Consider the following 14,550-nt stretch of genomic DNA (forward strand, 5'->3'; position numbering starts at 1 on the left):
CACACACAGCTCCCTCTCATTTCAGTGAACTGCTCAGATATAAGAAGTGAGAAAAAAAACTAGCCAATAGTGTACAATGCATTGCATGTAACAATCACATTTTTTTCTTTTTTAAACAGAGAAGACCAAATTGGTATGAAAAAAACAGGCAGATCACATTATTTTTGAAATAGGTATGGGTGCAAAATACCGATCTAACCTAAAGTCTATAAAAGGAAACAGCAGTCTTTTAGGGTCAGTGACATATTGTGTCACGCCACATTAGCTATCTATTGTAGGACACACACTGATGAGTGTGCACTTTCATAGAGAAACACCTTTTGTTTTTGTCCCTGGTAGTGTGGGTGTTCTGCCCAGATCTACAGTCCAGACACAACCCATTCATGGATTTAAAAAATTTTTTTACTACTTGTTCCATAATTTTATGAATTTTCTTAATGGTATTCTAAATATGTTAAAGGGTTCTCATTTAGTTTGCCCCTATTGAAACAGGTACTTTTAAAATGCACGTTTCAGCTTTGAAAACATAATCTTTAGTGTAGGAATTACAACATGTAGTCAGAGTTTCACAGGAAATGTGAAGATTTGAACGTAGAACCATCTGATCACAGGCTTAAATGTAAAACAATTAAGCATGTGATCTGAAGAGTCACCTGAGAATTTTTTATTACACCTGGTTGTTAATTTGAATTGGCTGATGTATAATGTATCACTTTTGAAGTAGTATGCAAAGGCTATTTATTTACATTTGATGTATTTCCAGAGCTAGAAGCCATCTTCATAATGCAGGGTTATGTTTGAAACAAGTTACTGAAATCATTTACTTTTAAACATCACATTCTACAAGACAAGTTTTCTCAGATTTCTTCAGAAAGCTGTGTGTGTGAGTGTGTGTGTGTTTACATTGACCTCCAAATGTATATTTATTTCTTCATGTTTATAACACTCACATCCACTTGTTCATTACCTTAGGTCATTCTGCTCTGCTTGGTTACACTAACAGCTCCCTGGTCTGTGTGTGTGTGTGTGTGTGTGTGTGTGTGTGTGTGTGTGTGTGTGTGTGTGTGTGTGTGTGTGTGTGTGTGTGTGTGTGTGTGTGTGCGTGTGCGTGTATGTCTGTCTTGCTATGTTAAGGGCCTACTATAGAGCCATTCGGCTCAGCAGTATGGCACGTAAATGGCAGCGCAGTGGTGTGAGTGTCAGCCGGAACGTGTGCTTGGCAGGCAGTGGCTATGCTATTAGCAAGCGCTAACAGTTTTATTATTAGAAAATAAACGGTGCGCTGCAAAACTCTGAATGTTATTAGCACCTCACCATCTGGGTCTGACAGCTGTGTTCAGCCACCATCATGGCTGAACTGCTAACGGCTATATCTGAAATCTCTACTCTTTATCTACAGTACTTTCACACTCATTCTCTGTGTCTGTCAGCATCTCCTCCTCTCTTTGCTATCTTTTTTTCTTCCCCTTGCTGGGTTTCTTGCAGACATAAAGATAAGTGAGTGGATAATAAGCGAGCAGAAGCAAACACAAACTATTTCATGGCCTCACACACACACATACACAGAAAAAAAAAAAAAAAAAAAGCAGCCGAAGCTTTTGTGATTTAAAAAAAAAAAGAAACTCAGTACTTAACCATTGTTCAACTCTCTATAAAACATGTTTTACACACAATAGACAAACAGCATCTCTAAAGGGTGGAAATAATAAATCATAATACTTAAGGGAGAAAAAGAGGCATATTGTTTGTGTTTGCTTGCATGATAACTTCTTAAATGTGTGGCTTTTTATGCACATGCTTGAGAGTGTCTGCACGGAAAACCTTGAAAAACAAAAGAAAAGATTTCTGAATGTTCGTTTCCCCCCCCCATCACACAGCTTTGCAGGGCTTTATTTAAACAGATAACCTGCTACTAGACGCCCTCAGCATCCCCGAAACCTCCTAACTCCTCTTCTTGCCTCCTAGTCTTTTATACAAAAAAAAAACCATAGAAAGGAGACACCTCCAGAAATGAAACCTCTTATTGCAGACACTGCAGAAAAGCCATACCCTGCAGTGCTTCTCTTTCTCCAACAGAAAATACTTTTCTTCACTAAAACAGGCCAACTCCTTCTAGGGGTGCGTCTCAACCTAATCTACATGCATACTCACTTCCCTTATATTTATGGTATGTCCCTACCAAGCAGCATGAAGGACTGGATGGCATAGAAAACTATTTCACATGAAGATGCACAGAGCTAGCATACAGGGATACGATATAGAGCTCAGATATTAATTGTTTTCAATGTTTGAAGGTAGACAAATGCTTTTATGTTTATTTTTGATTACTTTTGATGACTGTGTTGCCTCAGGAGGTAGAATATACCAGAGGAAATACACTACACAATTTAAAATAAATTTTTCCGTCTTTCTTTCTTTAATTAAACAAGATAGGTTTCCTTATTTGCTCAATTTTGATGTATGAATAAGATCTTCTTTGCATACTACATGGTCTGTAATTATTGTTAATGAGCAAAATCATACACTACATTTTTTTAAGCACAAAGGTAATTTGTACATGCAATAATAAACATTGTACTGAGTGACACAACAAAGTCTTTGTGTAGTGAATTGTTTAAGTGGTCATGCTTACTTTAACCATTGCTTTTGATGGACAGATTACAGCTTCTGTTCTCTCTTTGGGTAAAATTGATTCATGTTTAAATCTTCAAAAGTAGTTAGAATACTTTTTTTGTATCTTTTTTGTATAGAACTATTCTCTCAGTTGGTATAATTGTGGGACAGGGAGTAATTTACAGATTTGTCTCCGAACAAATTAGTCACTCTGGCGGAAGAAAAAACTATTGGGCTCTGGACCTGCTGAAATACGTAACACATCGCCAGCAGCATGCTAGTATTTTCTTCAGCAGTAGATGACTACAAACTAAACAAACAGTTTCTGAAATGGTATCAAACACCCTGCGAGCAGGCCCATTCATTTCACTCTCCCTGAGGTTTGCAAAGGGACCATTTCTTTTTGATGGTGTGTGTGTTTACGCAGCTAAATGTGCACATCTGTGTGCTACGTGGTTAATGCACTTGACTTGAGCCTGACCACAAATCAAAGTGATGGCTGGTGAGTACCACATAAGAGAACAGAAATGAAGCAGATAAGTGTCGAGATCAAACAGACCTTCCCCAGTCGAAAGCTCCCCTAGAGGGGCAGCAGGACTGCAAAGCACTGCTCAGTGTACGTCTCATTTACTGGAGGCAGCACCGCAACCACTAACGAGGTGATAACACGGACAGACGCTAAGTTATTAGGAAAAGAAATGAGCAGCTTTGTCACTTTTCTTTGCCCTCTCTGTGTGCAGCTGTATAGTATTCAACGGCATTTTTCCTAATAAACTCTACATGTACGGTATAAAAATAGAAAATATGATTCCAGTACTTCAGTGGCTATGTTATATGTTAGTCTGAACTGCGATCAGAGCTGAAGTGGTCCAAACACAGCAGACAATGAGACTCTGAGGACAGAGGAGAAATGGCATTGATGAGAGGTTTCTGTCACTGGGCTGGCTGGGAGCCAGAAGCTAATGTGGACTGTGGAGTGTTAGAGTTTGACAAGACTGAACGCTGTTTGTCTGACAGCCAGCTTACTGCTCTGTATCTGAGACCAGATCATAACCAGACCAGATCCCTTCTGCCTCAACATCCCTCCCTCCTTACCCACCCACCAAACCCAACCCCAGGCGTTTGAGTTTTTCTCTCCTCTTCTCAGACAAGTTTAGTCTTTTATACAACATCTTAAAAGGCAACACACTTCGTTATTTTTCCATCAAATTTCTCTTACTTACATTACTTTTTTTTTGTCACTGTCTTTCCCTTTCTGTCCACGGGGGTTCCCAGGGAGCACCTCTGCAGTTTACAGGGGGCATGTGGAAAGACTGTGATGTAGCTTATACTAACAAAATAATAAAAATACATAATTATAAATATTTACATATAAAAAGAAATATATAAGAATATATAGACATAGTATTTCATAAAAAATATATATCCACGTATTCTTATCTTAGAGGGAAATTAGTCTGACTCAGCGGTGGGTATGAGCCATAAGTCATTGGCCGCATATTTCACACAGCATTCTCCTCCCCATCCGCTATCTACGCTATCTATTTTGCAAGGGCACTGTTGCTGTATCCTGTGCTTAGCGCTGCCCAAGATTATTGTGATTGGTTCAAAGAAATTACAAACAAGCCAGAGTGTTTTTTTACCCTATACCAGAATGATAATGTGTGGAGCCAGACCTCTCTTTTGCGCTGTGAAGATAGATTGGGCTATGCAAGACAAGAGGAAAACAAACACAGAAAAGGCATTGAAAATCGTCTAGATCACTATGTCTAGTATGGATTCACATGTGCAGCCAGTTTTCTCTGCTGTGAAGTATTTTTGAATGACTACACAGAGCCAGCTTCCTCTCCTTTTGTGTTCTGTCAGTGTAATACTCCAGAGTTATTTAGGTTTTTGAAAAAGGATAGATTTGATAAGTTACATCTCTACTGGAGGAAATGTGCAGAGTGTGTGGGTATGATTGGGGGGGTGCATGTCGTGAGTACTGCATTGAGAAAATGTTATTACATAAATGGACTATGCAAGACAAAGACTTTGATATTATCATAATTAAAAGTGAGCAGCACCATATGGTGAGGGAGAGGAGCTGCACAAAAACAATCAAATTGAAAGCCTCTCAGTGAGCAGAAATACATGAAATGCAAATTTTTCAGCCAGAATAACTGACAAAGTCTAAACATACACTTTTCCATAACCTTCTCCTCTCCTCTCCTCATCCTGTATGTGTATGTGTATGCCTGGTCAGTGCCCTGGGCCCTGCTAGGGGTCTACAGTATGCTCCAGGAATAGTCCAGTCACGTGGCCACTCTGTGGGATCTGTTCCCCTGGCAGGAAGCTGTTATATGGTTACAGTTATTTTTGTTGTCTGTCTGGGGATAGTTTTTACTGCGCTCTAGAGGATCAATAATTGTCATAAAAAGACTGCGTCACTCGGTGCCCTCTTTGAGCAGGACAGTGAGGTGGTGTGTGTAGGTTAGGGAGGCTTGTGTATGTGTGTGTGTTTGGCGTACATATGCAAGTGTCTGTCCATATTTAGACAGTGTGAAATTTGGATTTTGTGTGCACATTTGTGCGAGTGTGCATGATATTATCTTCAGTTTCTATATGAAGGTTAGGTGAGATGTCAAGAAGTGCTAGTGGTTTTTTTTTTTAACGACAATGTCAGAGTCTGTGGGAAATGTGAAATGTGTTATGTGGACGGAAATTAGTTACAGACAGCGTGGTATGTTAGGTTGTGAGGTGTTTTTAAATGCGTAACTGGATTTCTCTGTAATTGACCCGTGTTTGGGTGACATGGGTAAGTTAGAGTGTATCATTTAATTTAACTGCAAGCCTGCATTGGTTTTACTTGATATAATACTACAAGATGCCCTTTACCGCTTTGACCTGCTACATCCGTCTGCTCTTCAGTTTGTCCCTTGCTGTCTGGAAGGCCACACAACGTTCCTGTCCATAGCATGTCTGCTGGGTATCTGTGTCTCTCCTATAGCTTGTCTACTGTATACAGTATATGTGCCATCATATCCCTGAAGCTGCAGTCAGCCCTGGGGACTCAGAGAGGAGGTCCTATAACCGAGCAGGCAACGGAAGCTGGCTCCTAGCTAATTGGTTCCTGTGTTAGCGGCACACAGAGACGGTGTCAGAGTCAGCACTTTCCCTCCCTCTTCCCACGTTCCCTCTCCTTTTCCCCTTTCTCCATCCCTCCCTGCCTGCCAACCACAGATGCCGCAGGTCTGATATCCCTTCAGGACACAACGCCTGGGCTAATATGTACATTGCAGGATGTTTTTGTGTTGACAGAGGATTTGAGCATGTTGTTGCTGCTGATGACAGTTTGAAGCAGGGCAATTAGCAAAAAATGCCATCTTAGAACATACGCCCCTTGTCGTCTTCTGTCCTTTGTACTGTATCTGCCCACTTCATGGGCAAAGCAGATGAAGGTCACTATGTTACTGTGTTTATGTCGCCAACTCGCCCCACAAAAAAGAAAAAAAAACACTGACCCTCCTTCAGCTGATGGTCCCAATGACAGGGAAGGTAGACTCTAGTCCAGGTAATCACAGCTTTAGGCTCTAAAATGTCTGCAGGGATGCTTCCTCTGTGTGTGTGTGTCTCTGTGTGTGTCTGTGTGTGTGTGTGTGTGTGTGTGTGTGTGTGTGTGTGTGTGTGTGTGTGTGTGTGTGTGTGTGTGTGTGTGTGTGTGTGTGTATTTGTGTGTATTTGTGTGTGCGTGTGTTTCATACTGCGAGAGGAGATGAATATGAAGTGTATCCCACTGAGTTGGAGTGGCCCTGAAGAAAACAGGCCTTTTCCTGCTCTGATCACAGAGTATGTGTCTGGTCAGCCATAGCCTGGTGCTGTGTGTTTATCATTGCAGGAAGTCCTCTCACAATGGGCGAGAACTTTGTGAGCCTTGCGTTAACTCTCACTCATAGAAGTATTATCTTTTACATTCTCATGCTCCTGCCAAAGGGTAAATACTGTGCCTCTGTGTTGTATTTCATGGTGGTTAAGGTTGTTGGGAAACAATGCTATATGCACTCCTGGAGTTACGTATGATTTGGAGTCAGTTTTGAATGAATCATTTGATTTGACCCATTATTTAGTGTCTGTGCTTTGGATTATGTTCACTGGCCTTTTTTTTTTCAATCCAAGAGGTGGACTCATGAAGGTCAGGGTGGATGGTCGAGCTTTGACACAGGGACCAAGAATTGTGTACTGCGTCTCAGCTCTTGTTATGTATAGAACTAAAACTATACTAAAAAATATTTTTTTTATGGTATTAAAAAATGTGAACGTCCCGTCTCATGATTCAAGTCAGCAAAGTATTTAACCAGGACCACAATATTCCCTAACCTTAAATGATAGATTCAAACAATACCCCAATGCCAATATGTATATTAAAGCATTATTGGTCATCACTTTGTGTTATCGTCCCTTTGCTGTGGCTCAGCAAGCAAACAAAGTGTGTGTTGTCACAGAGATGGGATTTTGTACTAAAAACACGACATTTGGAAGATTACTGATTGGTCTCACTCAGGCTGCTGAATCCTCATAGCTGAACTTTTTTTTTATACTTTCAAAGAGAGGTTTCTTTGTGGCCAGTACAGACTGGATGAACAACTACAGTGACCAGTAACACTTTCAATGTCCATAGGAGCATTTGAGTATTGTATTACGATACATTTGAAAAAACGCTCACCCTTCTTTTAACTAAGTGGTTCTAGTTGTTTAAACTCCCAAGAGATGCCTTGTGTGGCAGACCATTGTCTCCTGTCACACTCCTCTAACAACGCTGTAGTCTCCCTCCAGCCCGATGACTCCAGTGCTGACCTCCTCTATGAGGGTGGCAGCCCAGGCTCGGCCACTTCTCTGCCCCACTGCATTAAACATTGATGGAGCTGTAAGGGAAGGCTGGAGCCTGTCTCCTACTCAGGTCTGGCCCTTGCCTATAGCAGGTCTCTTCTATGGCTGCAACATGTCTCCTTTCAATTTCTTCCCCTCACTTTGCGATTGAAATCTTTTGCTACTGCTGTGGTTATTTGAATGTGGCCCAATGAAGTTGTCTGCAGCAAGAGCTAAGAGACACATCAAATCTCAAGAAATGAGAGTGATACGTGTCTGCTACTGCCTGTGGCCATTTCACGGCACTGAGATGTGACTTCCTGGAAATGTCTGTGTGTGTGTGTGTGTGTATTTGATTCCTGTATTACATCTCTGTCTATGTGTAGTGCATTTATGTTATGCATTATGACTTACCACAGAGCACGGTTATATGAAAGGAAGTGGTAGGAGACACAAGACGGCAAGACTTTCCTTCCTTTATCAGTGTGTGTGTCTGTGTGTGTGTGTTCCAGTACTGCTGCATAACATCACAGCATGGCCTTAGCACCTCGCTATCACTTCATTTTCATGTTGGCTTAAATAACATCTTCATAAAATTAAATAATTGGTTTAAAACAAGAATCAAAAAGAGTGTACATGCAGTAGGTACCAAATCTGAGTAGGTTACTAATAATGGTGTGTTAAATTAGTTGTGTCGTTGCCATGAAAATCCACATGGCCAGCAGAACAGCTTATGGTGACAAGTCCAAACACTTACAGATCCAAGATGGATTTAGTTGCCTCCACCCTCCCTGTAATATCCTTACCCCACAGAGCCCTGCACTGGGAGATCTGCCTCACAACCAACAAGTGGCGGAGTTCAGCAGCATACCAGACCAAATACTGAGTCCTGTTAAGACTGATAATGTATTTATAGAGTGCAATGTGAGCCGGGTACGGGTACGGGTATTAGACTGTGAGAGAGTGAGACGTCGTAATCTAGCATTTGTGAGAATCGATGTGGTGTTATCACATGTGAATTTGCGAGGTCTAGGGGAAAGCATGTCTGTGTTTTCATGTGTGTGTGTTCATGCAGTGTTTGCATGTGTGGATGTTTATACGTTGGTTGTAGCAGGCTTGTGTTAATCGGGATCATGTCTGATTATGTGGCCATAGGGAATGGAGGGTTTATAGACAATGTCTGTGTTTTGTGCTGGCAGACTTGTGTGTTGGGTCCTGAGAAAGTCTGCTGGCAGATCTGGACTGGCCCCTCTGCCATTTAGCCCTCAGGCAAAATTCCATGCAACATGGCAGAGTACAGTAGAGCTTTTCTCTCTTTGCTAAATTACACATCCTGCAAGCTCTCTTAAACAACAAGACACACACTTTAGAAAATGCGACCATAGTGATACTGTGCAAGTACAAAGGAGATAAAACGGTTATGATTGCAATAAAAGTTACTTCAATTGATGTTTTGGATTTTCCACCCCGAACAATCAGTTGTGATAAAATCATCTGAATTGGCAAAACTAAGCTTAAGGTTTCTCATTAATTTGAGCAGCTCAGACCAGTTGTCTGCTTGAGAATGAGAATAATACTAAGTGAAATAATCACAGCTCTGAGCAACAGCAAACGGGGATGAATAAATAAGGCTGACTAAATAAATGATCAGTGATTGTTTGGCTCTAAGTGCTGTTGCTGTAGCTCAGCATCCTGATTTAGTCGAAGCCTTCAGCCATCCCTCAGCGGAGCTATGGTCTTAGCGGAAGAGAAACGGCTAAAAAGCCCCATTCTTCTTCATACCTTCAATATTCAATGAGTGCGCTAATTGCACCGTGCTGAAAGAAAGAAAAAAAAGGAGGGAGGCGGAGTGGAGAGGTGGGAGATGGGAGGGATCTACTGGCTAATGGTCCGTAGGGGGAAAATAAAGGAGAGGAAAAAAAAGGGGGATTTAAAAAGTTAGACATATCCTCAGGAGGTTCCTTTCTCTGTGTTTATACCTGTGCGTCTCTTAGCTATAATGCTAATGCTCATTAGCCAGTCTGTGTGATATCTACCGAAACACGGCTACTGTTAACGACCGTCACCGGGAGCACTCTGGGGAAGTAAGTGCATCCAGTGGTTACGCTCACGCTCTTCTGTTGTCAGCTGGAATCCAACTCTGGACTCTTTTTTCTTTTTCATTTTTTGTTTTACCTCAAAAGTTAGTTGGAAAGATATCTCGGAATATATTCGCTCAAGGTGCACCCATTTGTGAGGAAGAATTGAGGGATGCATATGCATTACAAAGTCTTTGTGTGTATAAAATGCAAGCGCAGCACTTTATACCTTCCCTCATCCTTCCACCCCCGTTTCTCCCTTTAATCTTTGGCTGAGGTATAATACAATAAGTCCCTATAATCATTGGATCTTCTTCTCTAGACTTACCTGGGATAAATGAATGGGTTTAAACAGGGAGGCAGTGAAAAAAGGGAAAATGTTTTACCATTATTTATTGAAAATAAAACAATGGTGAAATATGATTGTTTAATGGGTTTTAGAATTGCATGTGCTATGTATGACCACAAGGGGCAGTGTACAGGACGTCTGTTTAAGGTGCCAGGCTGCAGTGTCTCCTTCTCTTCTCCCCTACAGTCAGCCCTTTAACTGTCCCCTGGTATACGGCGACTGAAATACTGCTGATCTGAACTTTTTCTCATAAATCATGCCATCCACCAAACAAAGCAATAAAGATGTTTGTTTGCATTATTGAAGGAAAAGTATTGGCTTCAGTCAGCTTTAAGCAGTGGTGTGTTTGTGTGTGTGTACATGCACACATCCTTAAAAATACATGTTTCACTTGAGTTCGTGCTTCGCAAGTATTTTTTCTGCTCGGAAAAAAAGTAATTTGCTTAAGAAAAGCATATTTTGTTGAGTTGACTCCCTTTTTCACACAGGAATAGTATTTTTTGATTGCTCAGCCAATCCGAAGTCAGCTGCCTGTGTGTATTTGAGTGTGAAAGTGGTGATGGCAGAAGGGGGTACATACTGGGTACATGCATGTACTGGAAATATGTGATTGGCTGCATGTCTGTGCTTGTGGATACAAGTTTGTGCATTTTTATGTTCCAGTTTTGTACTGGGGATCATATACAACTCTTGACAATTTTATAACAGCCCATTTGGTGCTATTTATATTGATCACACAGGCTGCCAAGCGCAAGCTCAAAATACAAGCTTTTCCTCAATCAAACTCTTTCTCTCTCTTCATCTGCTTTACTTTCAACAGCTTGACTTTCTTCATGTTTTTTACAATTATACAGAATCCCTTTCAAAAAACATTTTTTTTCACTGTGGTTAATGTGTTGCTAAAGAAGATACGATGATATATATATATATGATGTAGTTATGGAGGTGCAAGCTAATAGAACAGGCTATTACAGTGTCCCAAACTGTGTTTTCAGTGCACACACAATCCTCATGTAATGAATCTGTGCCTTGATTCATTTCACGCACACTAATTTGATTCCCACTCTAGATAATATATAAATACAAATCACTTACCATCACTTGACCCTCTGGCTTATGTATATTGAGTGGTCTCTTACTTGTGTACAGATTGTCAAGCCCTCTGAGGCAAATTTGTAATTTGGATTTTGGGCTTTATAAAATAAAATAAATTGAATTGAATTGAATTTCAATCACTCAGTGAGTCACAAAGATACCAAGATAAATACACGCAGGCGAACTGTGTTGGGTAATTTCACTCAAATTGAATCAATAAAATGACTCTAGATCACTGTAAAAATTATACAACTTTTTTTACAAGTGCCTTGGACACAAAATGTCTAATGCGTATATTTGATAACCTGTGTAAGATAATTTCTGCCTTATTGCTAATTAGAGACCACTCAGTTGTACAGTCAACAGCGTTCCAGCTTAAGCTTGAACCTGGTACACTCATTAAAACCAAACCTAAGTATTTGGTTCGCGGTCGCAAGGCTTGTGTGCGATTCATCACTGCATGTGTGTGTGTGTGTGTGTGTGTGTGTGTGTGTGTGTGTGTGTGTGTGTGTGTGTGTGTGTGTGTGTGCGTGTGTGTGTGTGTGTGTGTGTGTGTGTGTGATGGAAGCGTATAGGCCCGTCCCCAGTTGTGCATGAAACTTAACCTGGTTCATCCTGTTCTGGGCTCTTGACTCTACTCTTGTGGCCTTCTAGCATTCAGCACTTCATCTGAGGAGGAGTTTGTGAGGGTTTTTTAGTGCTTCGCATGGCCAACACACTCCCTTCTAACCAAGATAGTTCCCCAAGAAGGCCAAAGCTTCTCCTGTTTCTCCCTAGAGAAGGTTAAAACACCAATAATCAAGCGTCAGAGACAGAGCAAAAGGAAACGGGAGTCGTTGCAAGTAGAAGGTATAAGAAGATATAAGAAACTGAAAGACATTTAAGAAGGACATTACTGTTTGTTGTCTACCAACTTTTAATAATTTTTATAATCCTGTTTACTCTGCATCCTCACCTTTTCCGCTCCTCCCCTCTCTGTCGCAAAGATGAATAATAGTAAATGGCTTTCTAGGGGGCTGCTGCAGAGTGAGGGGGTGAGAGACTACCTGCTTTTGTTATCTTAACACCCAGCGGCATGCAAGAGACAACCATCAAACATTCAGCTCCCCACTTGACATGAGCAGACTGCGCTGATGTGGAGGGAGCCGGCAGTGACATGGTTGGTGGAGTGAGAGGGCGCTGCATCCTGGGCCTGGCAGCTTTATGAGCCCGGGGGGAACCATAAAGACACAGGCTCTCTGGCCCTCAGCTGCTCCCTGTGTTGGGGTTAGAAAAGCATGGGGGACAGGGACAGGATGCCTGTTTGGTCAGAGTTCATTCTTATCTAGGAAGAGTGTTCCCATTCACAGTAGCACGAGTAAAAGTGGGTTACTTCTATAACCAACTAAACCTTCTATCATTGCATTCAAATAAATTATAGCCATATACATGTACTACCTCAAACTTCCCCTTCAACAGATGAAATTTAAACTGTACCTGTACAAAGTCAAATGAATATGCAACTACAATGTAATACAAACCAGTGGTCGTATGCAGACACAAACGCATGGATGAACACATTGGGAGAAAAAAAGATTAGTTCCTTCTTTTCGCATACCTGTGGCATGTCGCTGACAGATGGATGGGTCAGTGTTTGTTTTAACAGCCAGGTCTTTGGATGACAGGAGGAAGCTCTGGTAGAGCTATATCAGTGTTTAGACAGATACTACTTGGCCTGGAAGACACACGCTATCCTTCCCTCAGGATCCTGCTCAGAGAGCAAGGCAAAGGCCACAAAAAAGTCAAACTTTTTGCTTAAACGTACCATATTCATAATTTGAGAATATTTACCCTTCTTGATCAACCAGATGAGTAGTTTTCAGTAAGTGTAAGTACTAAAATTGCTTTTAAATAAGTCTGCAATTTCCTGTGCAGCTTATTTAGACTCATTGCATCAGCCGCTGGTAAACCCTTCCCATATAATCACTAACAAAAACCATTAGGCAGAGGTCTTTTTTTAACATGGCCATGATTTTTTACTGTGTGTGTATGCCCTTGTTTTCCAAGCTTTCGTTGTGACTGGAGGTGGCCCACTTGGCAGGAAGTTTAACAGTGTTTTATAGAGTAATACTCATTGTCCCAACCTCCTCATGGTAAGGAGTTAATGGGACCAGGTTGAGGAGGAGACAGGGACAAGTTAAGGAGCAAGACAGGTTTAGACACAATGGGAACACACACGCAGGTCTGCATGGGAATCTATCCCACCGATGGAGAACAGAGACTTTACCATCTGTAACTCCAAGGCACTGAGGTACACACACACACACACACTTACAAGTACACAGAAACACACAACTAAGTAGATAAGTCACAATTTAAATGCATATTAAAGCTAACATAACTACAGGAACAGGTGCTGAAAGACATTTTGTTTTAGGGACCTCCTGCAGCAATGCTAATATAAAAACAACAATGCTGTGTATCCATGTTGTCATTAATAAATGCAACTAGCTGAGCGACGAGGTGGAGGAGGTGTGAGTCAATGCCAGCCACGACGGTGCAATCGCACGCTGTTTCTCAAGGCGTGTGAGCGAGTGTTCCCTTTACAACCTCTGACAGTAAAGTGTGAATCATCAGTTGTTGTTTCATCATCATCATGCTCTGCCTCCCTCAGAAACACAGTATGAGGGTTGTGACCACTCCAGTCTTGTTTTCTAGTAATGTGTGAGCCAACCGAGACGCACTCTTTATCCTCCTTTCTCATCGCTCTACAAACCAACCCTGCCTTCTCTGTCTTTGTCACGCTTCTCACGCTCTCTGCTAGGCCTGGTTGAGGGGAAAAAAAATATCTCTGAGTGCATTTAAAAGTTAATTACTCTATTCTCATTGTCGTATTTAGTTTGCACTGTTACACAATCTCGAAGTTGAGTTTCAATTAACAGCAGGCTTTTGCAGATTTGAAATTACACCGATTATGATCTAATTTCCTCTTTAAAACACAATAGCATTTTATTTAAGACGGTGTCCCCTCAAACTGGGTGAGCAGTGAAGTGTGTGTTGAAAGGCTCATCTCTATATTACACTTAACAAGAGCAACCACAGCTCCCCTACCTGCTTTTCCAAAGAAAACCTGTGGTAAAGGTGGTCACACTGAGGTTCACAGATGTTTGCGAGTACTGGATTGTGTGTGTGTGTGTGTGTGTGTGTGTGTGTGTGTGTGTGTGTGTGTGTGTGTGTGTGTGTGTGTGTGTGTGTGTGTGTGTGTGTGCACCTGAAGTCTCAAACCTACATCCGTGGGGGGCCTAGAAAAGCGAGAGAGAGGTAGGTAGTGAAGTTTCTGTCGCCACAGATACGGTATCATTTCTCACCACCTGAAAAGTCACCAGAATGTGGGACTGCAGCTATGCTGCTGCTGTGCAAACGAAAAACACTAACAGACTCTGAACATCTAAAATGCCTGCTGACATGTTCCGCTGAGCGAGCTTACATAATGAATCGTGGTTTTCAGCAAACTGTCTTGACAATAAATTAACTGGATTTATTGCAATAGCACATAGTGACCCAGGCTTTCTGCTCCTAGAGACAAAACAA

Source organism: Anoplopoma fimbria, chromosome 2, assembly GCF_027596085.1.
Source record: "Anoplopoma fimbria isolate UVic2021 breed Golden Eagle Sablefish chromosome 2, Afim_UVic_2022, whole genome shotgun sequence".
NCBI lineage: Eukaryota > Metazoa > Chordata > Actinopteri > Perciformes > Anoplopomatidae > Anoplopoma > Anoplopoma fimbria.